Raw genomic sequence first — 14699 nt, 5'->3', positions numbered from 1 at the left:
CTTGACTTGTGAGAAACAACTAATTTTAAAAATTTTTGACCAAGTCAACCCAAAATTTGGAAAATTTGGAGGGAAATAAGGAAAAGATAATTTTTTTGATTTTTGAATTTTTTTTAAAGATGAGAGAGAAAAACATAAAAATGACCCAAAATATGAAAACTTTGGATCAAAACACTTAATGCATGCAAGAACACTATGAATGTCAAGATGAACACCAAGAACACTTTGAAGATCATGATGAACATCAAGAACATAATTTCGAAAAATTTTTGATGCAAAGAAAACATGCAAGACACCAAACTTAGAAATCTTTAATGCATGGACTCTAACAAACGAAAAATGCATATGAAAAATAACAAACAACACAAAACAAGAAAACATCAAGATCAAACAAGAAGACTTACCAAGAACAACTTGAAGATAATGAAGAACACTATGAATGCATAAATTTTCGAAAATTGCAAGAAAAATTTTTAAAGCATGCAATTGACACCAAACTTAAAACATGGTACAAGACTCAAACAAGAAACACAAAACATTTTTGGTTTTTATGATTTTATTAATTTTTTTTTTGAAAATATTTTTGGAAAAACAAAAAAGAAAAGAAAAATTTTGAAAAAGTTTTTGAAAAGAAAATTACCTAATCTGAGCAACAAGATGAACCGTTAGTTGTCCAAACTCGAACAATACCCGGCAACGGCGCCAAAAACTTGGTGGACGAAATTGTGATTCCTTTGTTATTGTATTTTGTAAAATTCATTGCTTTTTCAACTATGTGTGGACACAACTCCGTTCAACTTAACCAGCAAGTGTACTGGGTCATCCAAGTAATACCTTACGTGAGTAAGGGTCGATCCCACAGAGATTGTTGGTATGAAGCAAGCTATGGTCACCTTGTAAATCTCAGTTAGGAAGATTAAATGGTTATGGGTTTCAAAAATTAATAATAAATAGAAATTAAAAAGGGATAGAAATACTTATGTAAATCAATAGTGGGAATTTCAGATAGGCGTGTGAAGATGCTAGAATCCTTTCGAATCTCTACTTTCTTATTGCTTTCATCCAATCCTTCTTACTCCTTTCCATGGCAAGCTGTATGTAGGGCATCACCATCATCAATGGCTACTTTCAATCCTCTCGGGAAAATGGTCCTATGCGCTAATCGTCTGGAGGCATCACCCTTGTTGATGGCTACATCCCATCCTCTCAGTGAAAATGGTCCAAATGCTCTGTCACAGCACGGCTAATCATCTGTCGGTTCTCAATCAGGTTGGAATAGAATCCATTGATCCTTTTGCGTCTGTCACTAACGCCCAGCCTTCAGGAGTTTGAAGCTCGTCACAGTCATTCAATACCGGAATCCTACTCGGAATACCACAGACAAGGTTAGACTTTCTGGATTCCCGGAATCCTACTCGGAATACCACAGACAAGGTTAGACTTTCTGGATCCCCATGAATGCCGCCATCTATCTAGCTTATACCACGAAGATTCTGTTGGAGAATCTAAGAGATATGCGCCCGGCCTAAGGTAGAACGGAAGTGGTTGTCAGTCACGCGCGTTCATAAGTGAGAATGATGATGAGTGTCACGGATCATCACATTCATCAAAGTGTTGTGCAACGTATATCTTGGAATAAGAATAAAAGAGAATTGAATAGAAAGTAATAGTAATTGTATTGAAACTTGAGGCACAGCAGAGCTCCACACCCTTAATCTATGGTGTGCAGAAACTCCACCGTTGAAAGTACATAAGTGAAAGGTTTAGGCATGGCCGAATGGCCAGCCCCCTAAAACGTGCTCAATGGCCTCCTAAGATGAAGAATAAAACAAAACTGAGACCAAAGATGAAACGTGGTCAAAAGACGTCTAATACAATAGTAAATTATCCTATTTATACTAGACTAGCTACTAGGGTTTACATGAGTAAGTAATTGATGCATAAATGCACTTCCGGAGCCCACTTGGTGTATGCTTGGGCTGAGCTTGATTTATCCACGAGCTGAGGCTTTTCTTGGAGTTGAACGCCGAGTTATAACGTGTTTTGGGCGTTCAACTCCGGGTTATGACGTGTTTCTGGCGTTTAACTCCAGACAGCAGCATGTAATTGGCGTTCAACGCCAATTTACGTCGTCAATTCCCGAATGAAGTATGGACTATTATATATTGATGGAAAGCTCTGGATGTCTACTTTCCAACGCCATTGAGATCACGCCATTTGAAGTTTTGTAGCTCCAGAAAATCCATTTTGAGTGCAGGGAGGTCAGATTCTAACAGCATCAGCAGTCCTTTTGTCAGCCTTTTTCAGAGTTTTGCTCAAGTCCCTCAATTTCAGCCAGAAATTACCTGAAATCACAGAAAAACACACAAACTCATAGTAAAGTCTAGAAATGTGAATTTAACATAAAAACTAATGAAAACATCCCTAAAAGTAGCTTGAACTTACTAAAAACTACCTAAAAACAATGCCAAAAAGCGTATAAATTATCCGCTCATTAGTCACCCAGAAAAGTTGTATCTTCAAGCAGTGAACTAGGTGGATTTGGTCCCATCTCCAGACTCCAACCCTCCAGATTCTGTTTAGTATTCATGAATAAAGACAAACCTTTAGTCATTCTATTAAAATTGGTGAAGTAAATTTTCTATAAAAAATACTCCATCATTACAATTGATCAAAAGCTATCATTCAAATTGGATGCTGTCAGTTTTAATTTGACTACATAAATTCCTTGATTAATCATACAAAAAATGATTTTTCTATCTATATTTTCGAAAACTAAACTAATTTTTTTTTGTAGAGTCGGAGTTTTCATCTTGCTTATTACAGAAAATAACCAGCAAAAAACTCATCTTTCATGCATATATCATCTGTACCTATGATCGACACAGATTTGTAAAAGTTCCTGCCATACCAGTCAACAAGAACTCCTGATTCTCACCCTTTGATGAGCTCCAACAACGAGCAAAAATAATGAAATCCAATAGAAGTTCAAAAAATGTAGAGACCACTATGCTAACTTTTGCAGGGGACCGGTTTGGGTGCTCCAGGGTCTTCGTGAATGGTGAAGAAAGGTTAATTGGCTCTGACATGGCACAAATTGTCTTTTCATTTTATTGTGATCTACCGGTTTAACCGGTTATTTTGGTTGTTACATGTGTAGTAGATAGAAAATAAATTCACTTTACATGATATCATCAGAACTGTCTACCTGAAGCTAAACTTGATTTTCGTCCTATAAATATTCTCAACTAACAAAAGGATATATTTGATGAATATGGAGTTAGTTCTAAATATGATAGAATTTAATTTGGCTCAATAAAACCCATCTCTTATTGGTCGAATAAGTAGATATCAATCAATGTGCACAACTTTTTAAGAGAAAGCATAAAATCAGTCAATGTGCACAGTTTTCTCAGAAAAAGCATAAAATCGTGCACAACTTTTTATTCTAAATGTTTAAAATTTTAACATAAAATATTAAAATGTGTCAACGCTTACTCATAAAAAGACACATTTTATTATAGAATTTTATAAATAATTAAGATGTCTTCTCTGTCAACAGTAACCCCATAACTAATGTAGAATTAGATTGCATAAGTTAAATATTAAAAACAATATACCAAATTTACAGAGAAGAAAACTCAAATAAGTTTATTATTTTGTAACTGAATATGTTACGACAAAATCTTCTTAAACTAACATTAAAGGATTTTTTTTGGTAAGTAATATTAAAGACATTGTCAATATAACATATATTAACTTTCAATAAAAATTTATTAAAAAAATTTTATTCAAACTGAGCCTTTATTTGGTAAAGTTTTTTGAAGAGGTGCTAAAAGGTACAAACACCTCATTTTATTTGTTTTTGGTAAATTAAAAAGTCGAAGTACTTGTACGTACTTGCAGTTGCAGCTTCTAAAAGTTAGGGTGCTTCCGAAAGAATCTGAGAGGGAGCTTTTTAAAACTGACTTCTGCTTACCAAATCTTATTTATTTTCTTGCACATATTTCCTGGACATATTTCCTGCATATATTTTTAGCCATGATATTGCCATTGGAATCCTCATGTATTTCTAACTTCTCATCCTAACCTTCACAAACTCTAACACAATCTTCATATATTTTTTATTTTTCAATCTAATCTTCACAAATACATCTCTATCACAAATACTTATATAAAACTTTAATGTTCAAAAATAAAGAGTTTATTTATTATGTTTATGTTTATTATGAATTTTTTATTTTAAAATATTATATCAAATTTTAAAGAATTTAAAGAAACAAATTATTTTTCGTTATAAATATGTATCTTTTAAATTTTTAAAAGTTGTTTTATAAAACACATTTGTGGTACTTATACTTATTAAAAGTCATTTTTAATTTGATTTTACCAAACGCAAGTGCTGCAACTTTTAAAAACCTGTCTTTTAAAAGACAGCTTTCATAAGTCACATTCGAAAAGTAAAAATTTTACCAAACCTAAGCAATTATATAAAACAGTCGTTGTTGGGAAAATATTAATTTTTAATTCGCATATAATAATATAAGTTTCGATCTTATTTCTTATTATTATATATGGGTTTAATTACTCTGTTGGTTCTTATAATTTTGTACAATTTTTAATTAGGTCCCTATCCCTTTTTTTTCTTTTAATTGGATTACTGCACTAACTTTTTTTTTAATTAGGTCCCTCTTGACAGTAATTGACTTAATTTTATAGGGACCCAACTAAAAAAATAAGATACACGGACCCAAATAAAAGAAAAAAAAGGTGTAGGAGCTCAGTTAAAAAAAATTTCAGTCCAAAGACTCAATTAAAAGGAAAAGAATGTATAAATACCTAATTAAAAATTTCGCAAAATTATAAAAATCAATAGAGTACTTAAACCTTAAATATATAAATGAACCGTTAATGCCGTAAACAGCCCGTGCGTAGCGCGGGTAGCTTCCTAGTATCACAATAAACTACAGTAACTCACTCCAACCCAGTAATCTCAAGTCTCAACAGTCAAAATTATTCAACAATTATTCAATTCAGTAACAAGTCCACAGATTAACTAACAACAATTATTCAGTAATTATTCAACCAGTAACAACAGCAAGGTTCACAAATTAACTAACAAGTAATAAGAATTATTCAACAATTATAGTTTAAAAAAATTAATACCTAGAACTAAATGCCAGAACAGAGCAGAGCAGATCAGTAGCAAGAAAGGAACAGGGCACGACCGAAGGGCTAACGCGATGGAACAAAACTGGTACCGTCGAGATAGTGGATGCACGACGAAGGCAGAAGGCGAGGCCGGCAATGGTGGTTTTGAAGCTCAAGCGTGGCTGCACGATGGAGGAGAACGACGTTGCGACAGTGGCTTCAAATAAAATACAAGAAAGAACAAGAAGAAGGAAAAAAATCACCCTAGGATGGAGCAGTTCTGAAATTCAAACAATACAGAGAAAGGGAGGAGCTTTAAATCGTGACAGAGATGGCTGAATGGAGGCAGACAATGACGGAACGGTGGCTGAAAGGCCGCGGAACAGAGGCTGAACAGAGGCTGGAACACGCAGCGTAGAGGACTGAACAGAGGGCTAAGCAGCTCGAATAAGGGTTCGCCAAAAAGGGCAGAACGAGGGCTGGCCAAAAAACAGATGCAGTAGCTGGCTAACAAGGAGGCGGATGCGAGGCGAACAAGGGCGATGTTGTGCCGAAGCTGTTGCAGCGGCAGTGGCTGGACGTTGAGGAACGGCGACGAGAGATGGCTGCTTCGGTGCTTCCTCCAAGTTGCATTCGAGTTCTCTTCTGTCTTCTCTGCGTTCTTCAGTATGTTCGTTCAGAGGCTAGAGAGAGGGAAGTAAGGGAGTGAGGAGGAGCTCGGTGAGAGGAAGGAGGAGAGTGGCTGAGTGAGACTGTGAGAGAGGAGGGGCCAAGAAGGTGCTGCGCGTTTTGGTTACTGGTTAGCAAGGTTGTGAAAACCGGACTGGGTAATAACTTTGGTATTCATTTGTTTTTTTCTACATGAATAATTCTAGACACAAGGCATTGGAAAGAACATAAAAATAGGTTCGAGTAATAACTATTTATCATGTATATTATTCTTACTTTAAACAATCACTTCTGCTACACAAGCTTTCAAAATGAGTGTCTCCTCTAAGGTGCAGGGTTTACTTTAAGATGATGCCCTTTGTTTTTCATTAAAGGTTACAATGTGCATTTTATTCTCTAAAAGTACACTTTATACTTCAGAAATGCTTTAGAAATTATATTCTCGAATATCTTCTCATCTAATTATTACTCAGTTACTGTTTTCTAACTAATTTTTTTATAAGATGCATTGATCTAATCTGACATTCTTGTTTCTTGCTGCAGTGTAGTATAAATGGTTGCTGACATTATATATACCACTATCAGTCTTTGTTAATACTGTGCAATACTAGAAAGTTTCCATAGTTGATGCATTTGGAGCATTGTGTGAGGTGTGCTGCAATGTTGCCAAACAGCTACACTAATAATTGAAGCATAGAAGATAGTTGTTTGCTTTATAAGCATTGGAGAATAATCTGAGTCTGTCCATATCAATACTAGAGGGGAACAAAAAAGGAAATATTCTTTTTTCTAGTGGAAATATGTATTATTAAGGGTCTTTTTTAATACCTTACTGTAAGTTTTTGTGCTCTTGTCATGTTTGGGTCACATTGATTTTTGTTGATATAAGTACTGTAACATTGCTTTGTCATGTACCAACAGAGGGAGAATTCTTCTGTGTATTATTTTTCTTGTCTATAAGGTTTTTTGTGTGTAAATAACATTAGTTATTATATTGAAAGGGATTTTAATTTTAGTCCACATCTTCTCTATTTGGACTTGTTATTGTTTCTATCTTACCATTCCTTTTATTTTTAATCATTTCTAATATAAGGCCCCTGAAAAGAAATTGGGTTTGGCTACTAGTCAATCAACTTGGTGTTGGGGGACATTTTCACTTTCATTTTGTATTTAAGGAACCAAGATTTCAAATTAAAAAAAAAAAAGAGAAAGAGAACATGTATCCAGAACCAAAACCATAATTCAACCAAATCATATGAAGCCATATAGTAAATTCAATCCAGAATTGTGACAATGTTTTTATTTTGAATCAACAGCAGCAAAACAATAATTCACTAAAACAAATACAACAAGTTAGATCTAAACATCAATCTTAGTCAAATTAATAAATTAAACAATTGAATTTATAATTCAATCTTCAGTAGAATTAATTCAATATGAACAGAATGAATTGAAATAGAAATTCAAAACATTAATATCTCAAAATTCAGCATAATCATCAATAATACATCTTATGCATGTTCAGAATAAATTTGAAATTTCAGAGGGATAGAGTAGGGAAATAGAATCAGAGAGTGTTAGAGACTAAGACTTCAGACTTGAGAGGGTTGAAGACTTGAAGCAGAGAAGAAGACACTTGAAACTTGAGATCTGAGACCTGCGATGGTTGAAGCAGAGAAGCGGCGATGACCCACGGTGGGGAGCAGCGAAGCAGCAATGACCCACGACGAGGAGCAGCGAAGCGGCGCGACCCACAGCGACAAAGCGAGCTCGGACAGAGAGGGCGACAGATAGAGAAAGGAGAGAAGGGTTCGGCAATGAGTTCGAGCTCTGAAGTGGGATGGTGGGTGGTGGCTGTGTTGGAATTCGAAGAGAGGAGAGGATTGTGGGTGCTGGATGCGGAGGCTGCGTGAGATATGAGTGGCTTCAATTGGTATTTGGTGATTCAGGGTTAGCTCCAACACTTGCCTTTCTTCTTCTTTTTTTTTCTTTTTTAATTTTTTTCTAAAAAACTGGACGGTTCTACCGGTTCATCGGTTAACCGCCGGTTCGACCGATTTTTTGCCAGACGGTTTCTAGGCTTACCCAGACCGGTTAGTTGACCGGTTCCCGATTAACACGGTTGAACCGATCAGTTCGGTTCGATTTTCAGAACCATGCTGGTTAGGGTTCCTCTAACCAACGGCACCGTTTTGAGCAAATTTAAGAAAACCGGTTGGGTCCCAGATCGGTTCGACTGTCTGGTTCTCGACCGCTTTGACGGTCCAACGACGATTTCTGAATCTTTCGGTTTTGATATATGACCGATTTGATTTTTATACCGGTCCATGGTTTGATCGACCGATTCGAACCGATTTTCAAAATCTAAGTCTGAACCGCTTTTTTTTCCGGTTCACGATTTGACCGGTTCGAGCAGTCGATTCGAAACCATTTGCAAAACTTTGCATTTTTCAATTATTCCAAAAATTTGGCCAGGTGACGGTTCGGCTCGACCGACCAGTTCTTGGCCAGTTCGACGGTTCAATTGTGGTGTTTGAGATTCGTGGTATTAACATTTGTCTGAGTTGTTTTTTGTAGCGGTTCATGGTTCAATCGGTTCAACTGGCCGGTCCGAACCGATTTTCAAAAGATAGATTATAACCATTCTCTCATGTTGTTTTTATTTTAAAATTCTTAATACATTTTAGTATCAAATTTTCAATTAAGCGAACGAAAGATAGAAACATTAATTTTCAACAAGAGTCCATAAAAAATATAGTGCATAATAATTTTTTAAGTAAAAGAGATGAAACTAACAAGTTTTAGTAGTTAATATAATCTAAACATGACTACATGACAATTACGATTATTTAATTTTTGTTTGACTCCTTTTGTTTATACTTATTGTAATTCCTGGTAGCATATTCAATGACATTACGCAGCATCAAGTTGTGGGGCCTTAGAATCAAATCCAACGCAAGTCGCATCCTTGTACCATGATTAACCTGAAAAATATAAGTATTTTAGGTTACCAACAAAACCATACACATTAGCAATTGTAGTACTATTTTTTTTTAGCAAAAGAAAATTACATTTATTGTATAACTATACATCTTCCTGTAGTTTGTCATCCAAGTTGCCACCCATATCCCACAATCATTGCTGTGTTAAATAAGACGCGGTTAGCTTATGCAAATAAAAATTTGAAAGATGAAAACATAAATACAGATATTCCTTACGAGTCAGGAGCTTGCTCTCCTGTTTCTAGCATATCCATGTAAGACCCAGAATCTTTGAAAAGTCTTTTTATGATCAAGTCTCAAATCATATAGTTATTTATGGCCTTAATTTCAGAAATTATTTTATTAAAGACAATTAAGGCAAGTTTTGATTTATTGGATTTGAGATGAGTTATGATTATCATCCAATTTTATAATTATTGGATTTTTTCTATATTTGAATTATAAAATTGATAGTTATGAAATAATAAGGATTTTATATGATTTGAATTAGATAAGTAATATTTTAAATATTATTACTGCTATTTTGGAAAATGGAGGAATTAAGTATATTAATTCTAATTATTTGATTTGAACATTTTATTGAAAATAAAATGTGAAATTGATGAGCAAATAGTATTTTCTATGTACAAATAGTGTTAGATTTAATTTGGGTTTCAATTACTATATTATTCCCAATTTTATGTGAAATTACAAAAATGCTCCTAACCTTAATTGAGTCCACATTTTCCCTTCCAAAAGCCAACCCTAGCTGCACACTATTGATGATAGTAGCAGCAGCAGCCCCCCTTTTTTCATAAACACACACGGTCCCCTGTGAAAGAAAAGAAGGAGATCCGGAGGGAGGGAGGGCGTAGCCACCACGCCTCGCCGCCGCACCACCGTGCTCTCGCCGTCGAGCTCATGTCGTCGCCGCCCAGTCGCGTCTAGTCCATTGCCGGTCGTTGTTGCCATCGTCAACAATGGAAGAGAAGGAAGAAGCGAGACGCGCGGAGGAGGGAGAGCAAGATCTGAGGCCGAGCTGAGGTCTAACCACTGCGTCGGAAACCTCTCGCGTCGCCGTGACCTCCAGCCAGTATGCTCGGTCGCCGGAAAACTCGTCGCTGTTGGGGTCTCACCGCCGCCGTCCCTGTTGTGACTGGTGTCGCGCCGGAGGACCACTATCGCGGGAGAAAGGGAGGGAGCTCGCGGTGAAAAGAGAGGGGCGCTGTCTTGCGCGCCGTCGTCGCACCTGGATGCCGCCACTGCTACCGCGAGCTCGCCGTCACCGAAGCTGGGTAGTTGTCCTTGCCGGCAGTGAAGAAGAAGCGAGATGAAACCCCTCCATGTCCGCTATTTCGGTCCACCGAGAAAGAGCTATCACCGCCGTTTCTGCCGTCGGCAAGCCCCGGTTAACACCGCCAAAGCTCCAGCCATCACCGTCGTTGAGGAAGCTCACCGGAGTTGTTGGAGGCTACCGCCGCTCTGCCTGGTTCTGTGTTGAGTCGCGCCGCCGTGCCTGGCTGTCGGAAAACCCCGCTGCCGTTGCCGGAAAACTCTGCCGGTAAGGGTTTTTGAATTTGGTCTTCATTCGTTTAAGATTCTGGAAGCTTTAACGTCTCTGTATGTGGGTTCCAGGCGCCACTGCCGGAGTCCGGTTGCCGCTGCTACTTGAGGTGGCTGCCGGGCTGCTGCTGAACCGGTTCAGAGATCGCCGCTGTTTCGGTTCAGCCGCTCCTTCTTCGTTCGGTAAGCGTTTTTGATTTGAAAGCTCTCTAGTTACTATTCTGTCATCATACACTGAGGTTTTATGGCATCAATTGCTATGAGGCTGAGTTTCTATTGTTATATGTCGCGATTAGTGTTGCTGTGGTTAACACAGGAGTGGCTTGGAGCCAAGGTTGCAGTTGTTGGTGATCTCGGTTTAAGAGAGGAGGTTCCTGTGACGCGTTTGAATTATGGAATTGCGTTTGAGGTAGGGGCGCTTTCCAAAAACTATGTTTTATGTATTGGAATTATTACATATGGATACTAATGTGAGATATTGTGTATTTAGTGATTGTATCTGCTTTATGTATTATTTGATTGACTCGAATGATTATGGATGTTGATTGGGCTGAATTGTTGTGCGGCTTTGTGAAATGTAATGTTTGAAGTTGATTCTTTAAAGATTTGAATCTGTGTTTAATCCATTGAGGATTGATTTGATTTGAGTAAATTATTTTGATGATTTGAAAAGTCGAATGTACCTTTGAATTTAGCCTGGTTCATTTTAATTGATTTGGTTTTGGACAAGTGATTTGTTATTGAACTGTTTCTTTAAAGCTTTGGAAATGAGTTATATCGATTGATATTGAGTTGATTTTGAAATGTATCCTTGAGATACGCCACTGAGGCGATTGTTGGATTTAGCTTGCTTTAAATTGATTTCTGGTTTTGAGTTGTTGAAAAGGAATGAGAAATGGTTTAGTTGGGACCCGAACCGGGTGGCAAAAGTCCAAGTTTTAGGGGAGGTGCTACCGAAATTTCTGCAAAATCCTAGTCTTGTTTGAAAAGTTATTTAAAAAGGGTTAGATTTGAGAACCTGTATTATTTGATTTATTAAGAGGATATTTATGTTTTCAAGCTTAATTTATTTAATGAACCTTATACGTTGAGTTCGGCTTATTTAGAACTGAACTATTTTTACCGTTTGAATCATTGAAGGAAAGAATGATGCTCTAATATTGATTTTAATATAAAACGGAGTTTTTAGTGATTTCAAAGGAATCTAGACTTTTGATTGATTAATCAAGTCTGAGGCATTTTGGAAGAGTTAGAAAAATGGGTTCTAAAAAGAAACCTGAAAGTGGTTTGATTCAAATGAACCGGTTCCGTTTCAAATGAGTTGATTTTTGGACCGGGTTGGAACTTGTGATTTTGTATGGCCGGTTTTATAGTAAATTCAGTTTTATTTACTTGAACCGAGAAATCTATAATTTTAAGAGTTTCAATGAATTTTAAGGAATTGATATAGGTTGACCTTCCCTAAAGACTTGGGACTCTGCCGAGAAACTTTTGTTATAAAATCCCATTGTTGGATGGGTGATTTTGAATGCTTTGAAATAAATCCTTAACTTGCCATGGTTTGGAAGTTTGGAAAGAGAATGCCGAGAGTGGCTCTGTTTTAAAAAGGAAACTCACTTTGAGTAAATTTGGCTTATGAGCCTGAGATGATTTGAGAAATGAGATTTCTAAAAGCCAAGGCTAAAAAGAGTCGAAACTTGATTTCAAAGAAAAATGAATTGAGAAAATGATTTATGGCTTAAATGCCGATTTCATGAATTTGATGATTTTGAATGTGGAAGTGCTGTTTTGTTGAGAGCCGGATTGGCTGTGTATGTTTATACATATTGATTGGTTCTGGATTGAACCGTGAGCCGGAATGGCTGTGTATGATATGAATATTGGCTGGTTCTGGAATGAACCGTGAGCCGGATGGCTGAGATGGATGGTGATCCATGGATGAGATTGAATGCATGTTTATGCTGAATCATTGATAAATGTGAATGTTGCACTTCCACTATCTGAGATACGGGTTTTCCTGGGTAGTAGCAGTGGCTAGCCACCATGTGCTCCAGGTTGAGACTTGATACTCTGTTAACCCTATGTCGTAAGTGTGGCCGGGCACTGTGAAAGTCCCGGATGAGCTCGCCCCCGAAATATTCACCAGTGAGGGTGATGGATATGGATCATGTTTATGATCAAGTTTATGATGAGTATAACTCGAGTTGGGGATGCGCGACAGAGGGACAGTCCAATGGTTAGCTACCAGGACTTGTCGGGTTGGCTCTATAACCGACAGATGATATCATCAGCCACTAGGGACAGGCATACATCATATGCATCTATGTGACATTGTTTGGGTGTGCATATTGTACTTGTTTTGCCTATGTGATTAACTGCTAATTGTTCTACTTGCAATAACTGTTTGTTTGTGTTTGCATCTTCCTACTTGTGTTTGCGTTTGGAACTCTGTTGGTTTGTGGTGGATTGGTTGTGGTTGGATCGTGTGGGCCTAGGGCCATGGTTGAATGAGATGGACCGATGGTTGATTTCGGTTTTGTGGTTCTGGTTTAAAATAAGATATGAAAGGTTATTTTGGTTCAGTATAGATAAACCTTTTTGAAATGCTTTGATGTTTTGAGAATTGAACGGTTCCTCTTTCAGAAAAGACTTCTGACTTTATTTTATTGTAAACTGTTGTTTTTGAAAAGAGGCATAAGATGGTTATTAATCACTGGTACGGTTTATCTTCATGTATCCTATTACAGTAATTCCCAAAAACCCTCTACTGAGAACCCTTTCGAGGATGATGTTCTCACCCCCTACATTTTTCCCCTTTCAGGATTTGGGCGCAGAAGTTAATAAGAGTTTAATTATTTGTTATTGAGATGCTCTGTATTGTTTTAGTTATGGTTTATTGTACCCTCGCCTTTATCTTGATATAATCCGTAAGAGGGATAGGAATTGTATTGAGTTATATTTGTAATATTACTTATATATTTATGTATGTATATATATATATATATATATATATATATGAATGTACTCTTTATGAGTTTTTGTAAGTTGTATGGTTTCTTTGGATGTACGTTATCGAACGAAAGTATTTTTGGGAACGGTATTTGCGGTTTAAAGTTTCAAACAGGCTCATATTTTAGTAATAAATAGTATAAGAGTTGTAGTAATGTCCGAGCTATCAGAGTAGCGCAGCCGGAAGCGTGAGCTTTGGTAGTTAGGGTATTACAATCCACAAATGTAAAATCAAGTATCCTTGGTCTGAACGGAGTGTTGTATTTATAGAACGAGTCATACTTGAGCATATCTTCCAGATATTTTGCCTATTTATATAGGAAAAAAATTAAATAAAGGACGATATTTGAAACCTAAAAAAATGTCATAAAAGTGAAAATGGGGAAAGTTAATTTACCATCTTTACTATACTCGATCTCTTTTGCTCTTTATTTGTAGCAATCGGTAGGGAGTCTAGCAGAATTGTTTGATGATTGCACAAATCAAAAACAACCAAATACCAATGTGTGTTGTTCTCGTTGACAGGTAAAAAAATCTAGTACCAACTTTTACGTATTAGAATATTTCTAGATACATTTTTTTAAAGGTATATATCAGTTCATAAATATAAATGCCATTAAATAATAAAAAAAATTAAAAATACAATAAATCATATACCTTTTTTAGACCTTCATCAACTTTTCCCATAAATTCTTTTTGATAATATTTCAACAGAACTTCAATTTTGGTATCACATTGCAGTATGAATTGCTGAATTTAATAGTTAGGGGCTAAGTCAGTGACACCAATTAAGTAATAAGATAAAATAAATAAAAACGATAACAAGCCTGAACAAGACATTGCGTACCGAAAACACAACTGGCAAATACCAGTGTGTTTGACATCCTATTTCTTTCTCCTGCATGGTTAGCATAGTAGCCACCAAATCTAACACCTATGTGGTAAATAATAAATATATTAGGAATTAAAGTATGCTAGAGATAGCAGTTTAATTATGCACTTACATCCCTATGTACCCATTCCTTGGGAATTAATGACTTGAAATTGTCACGGATTCCGCTAAATTTATTTGTTGTCGTCAATACCTCATCACTACAAATACGAATCACATTAATATTGAACTATTTTTTTAATTTTTAGTAAATAGATAATGAGATATTTAACCTTCATTTATTTGGTGCAAACACATAGGTTGCCATTTTAATATCTAAGTCATCTAAATCCATGTATGCAGGAGGCTTAAATAAAATCGGGATCCACTGCAAAAATAAAAAATAAAAAAAATTGATGAGATCACTAAGTTATGTAACTGTAGAGGATTCATGC

General features: G+C 36.4%; 1 long non-coding RNA gene across 1 annotated transcript; it reads right to left on the bottom strand.

Moving 5' to 3' along the window:
- Positions 1-1756: 1756 nt before the first annotated feature.
- On the bottom strand, positions 1757-3186 carry LOC130969811 (uncharacterized). Its single transcript, XR_009081931.1, has 3 exons — positions 2874-3186; positions 2456-2575; positions 1757-2345 (listed from the first exon to the last, which is right to left on the bottom strand). It is a non-coding gene; the product is annotated as an uncharacterized LOC130969811 (long non-coding RNA).
- Positions 3187-14699: the final 11513 nt, after the last annotated feature.

This window comes from Arachis stenosperma, chromosome 1 (assembly GCF_014773155.1).
Source record: "Arachis stenosperma cultivar V10309 chromosome 1, arast.V10309.gnm1.PFL2, whole genome shotgun sequence".
NCBI lineage: Eukaryota > Viridiplantae > Streptophyta > Magnoliopsida > Fabales > Fabaceae > Arachis > Arachis stenosperma.
This window is presented reverse-complemented; position numbering and strand designations above follow the sequence as displayed.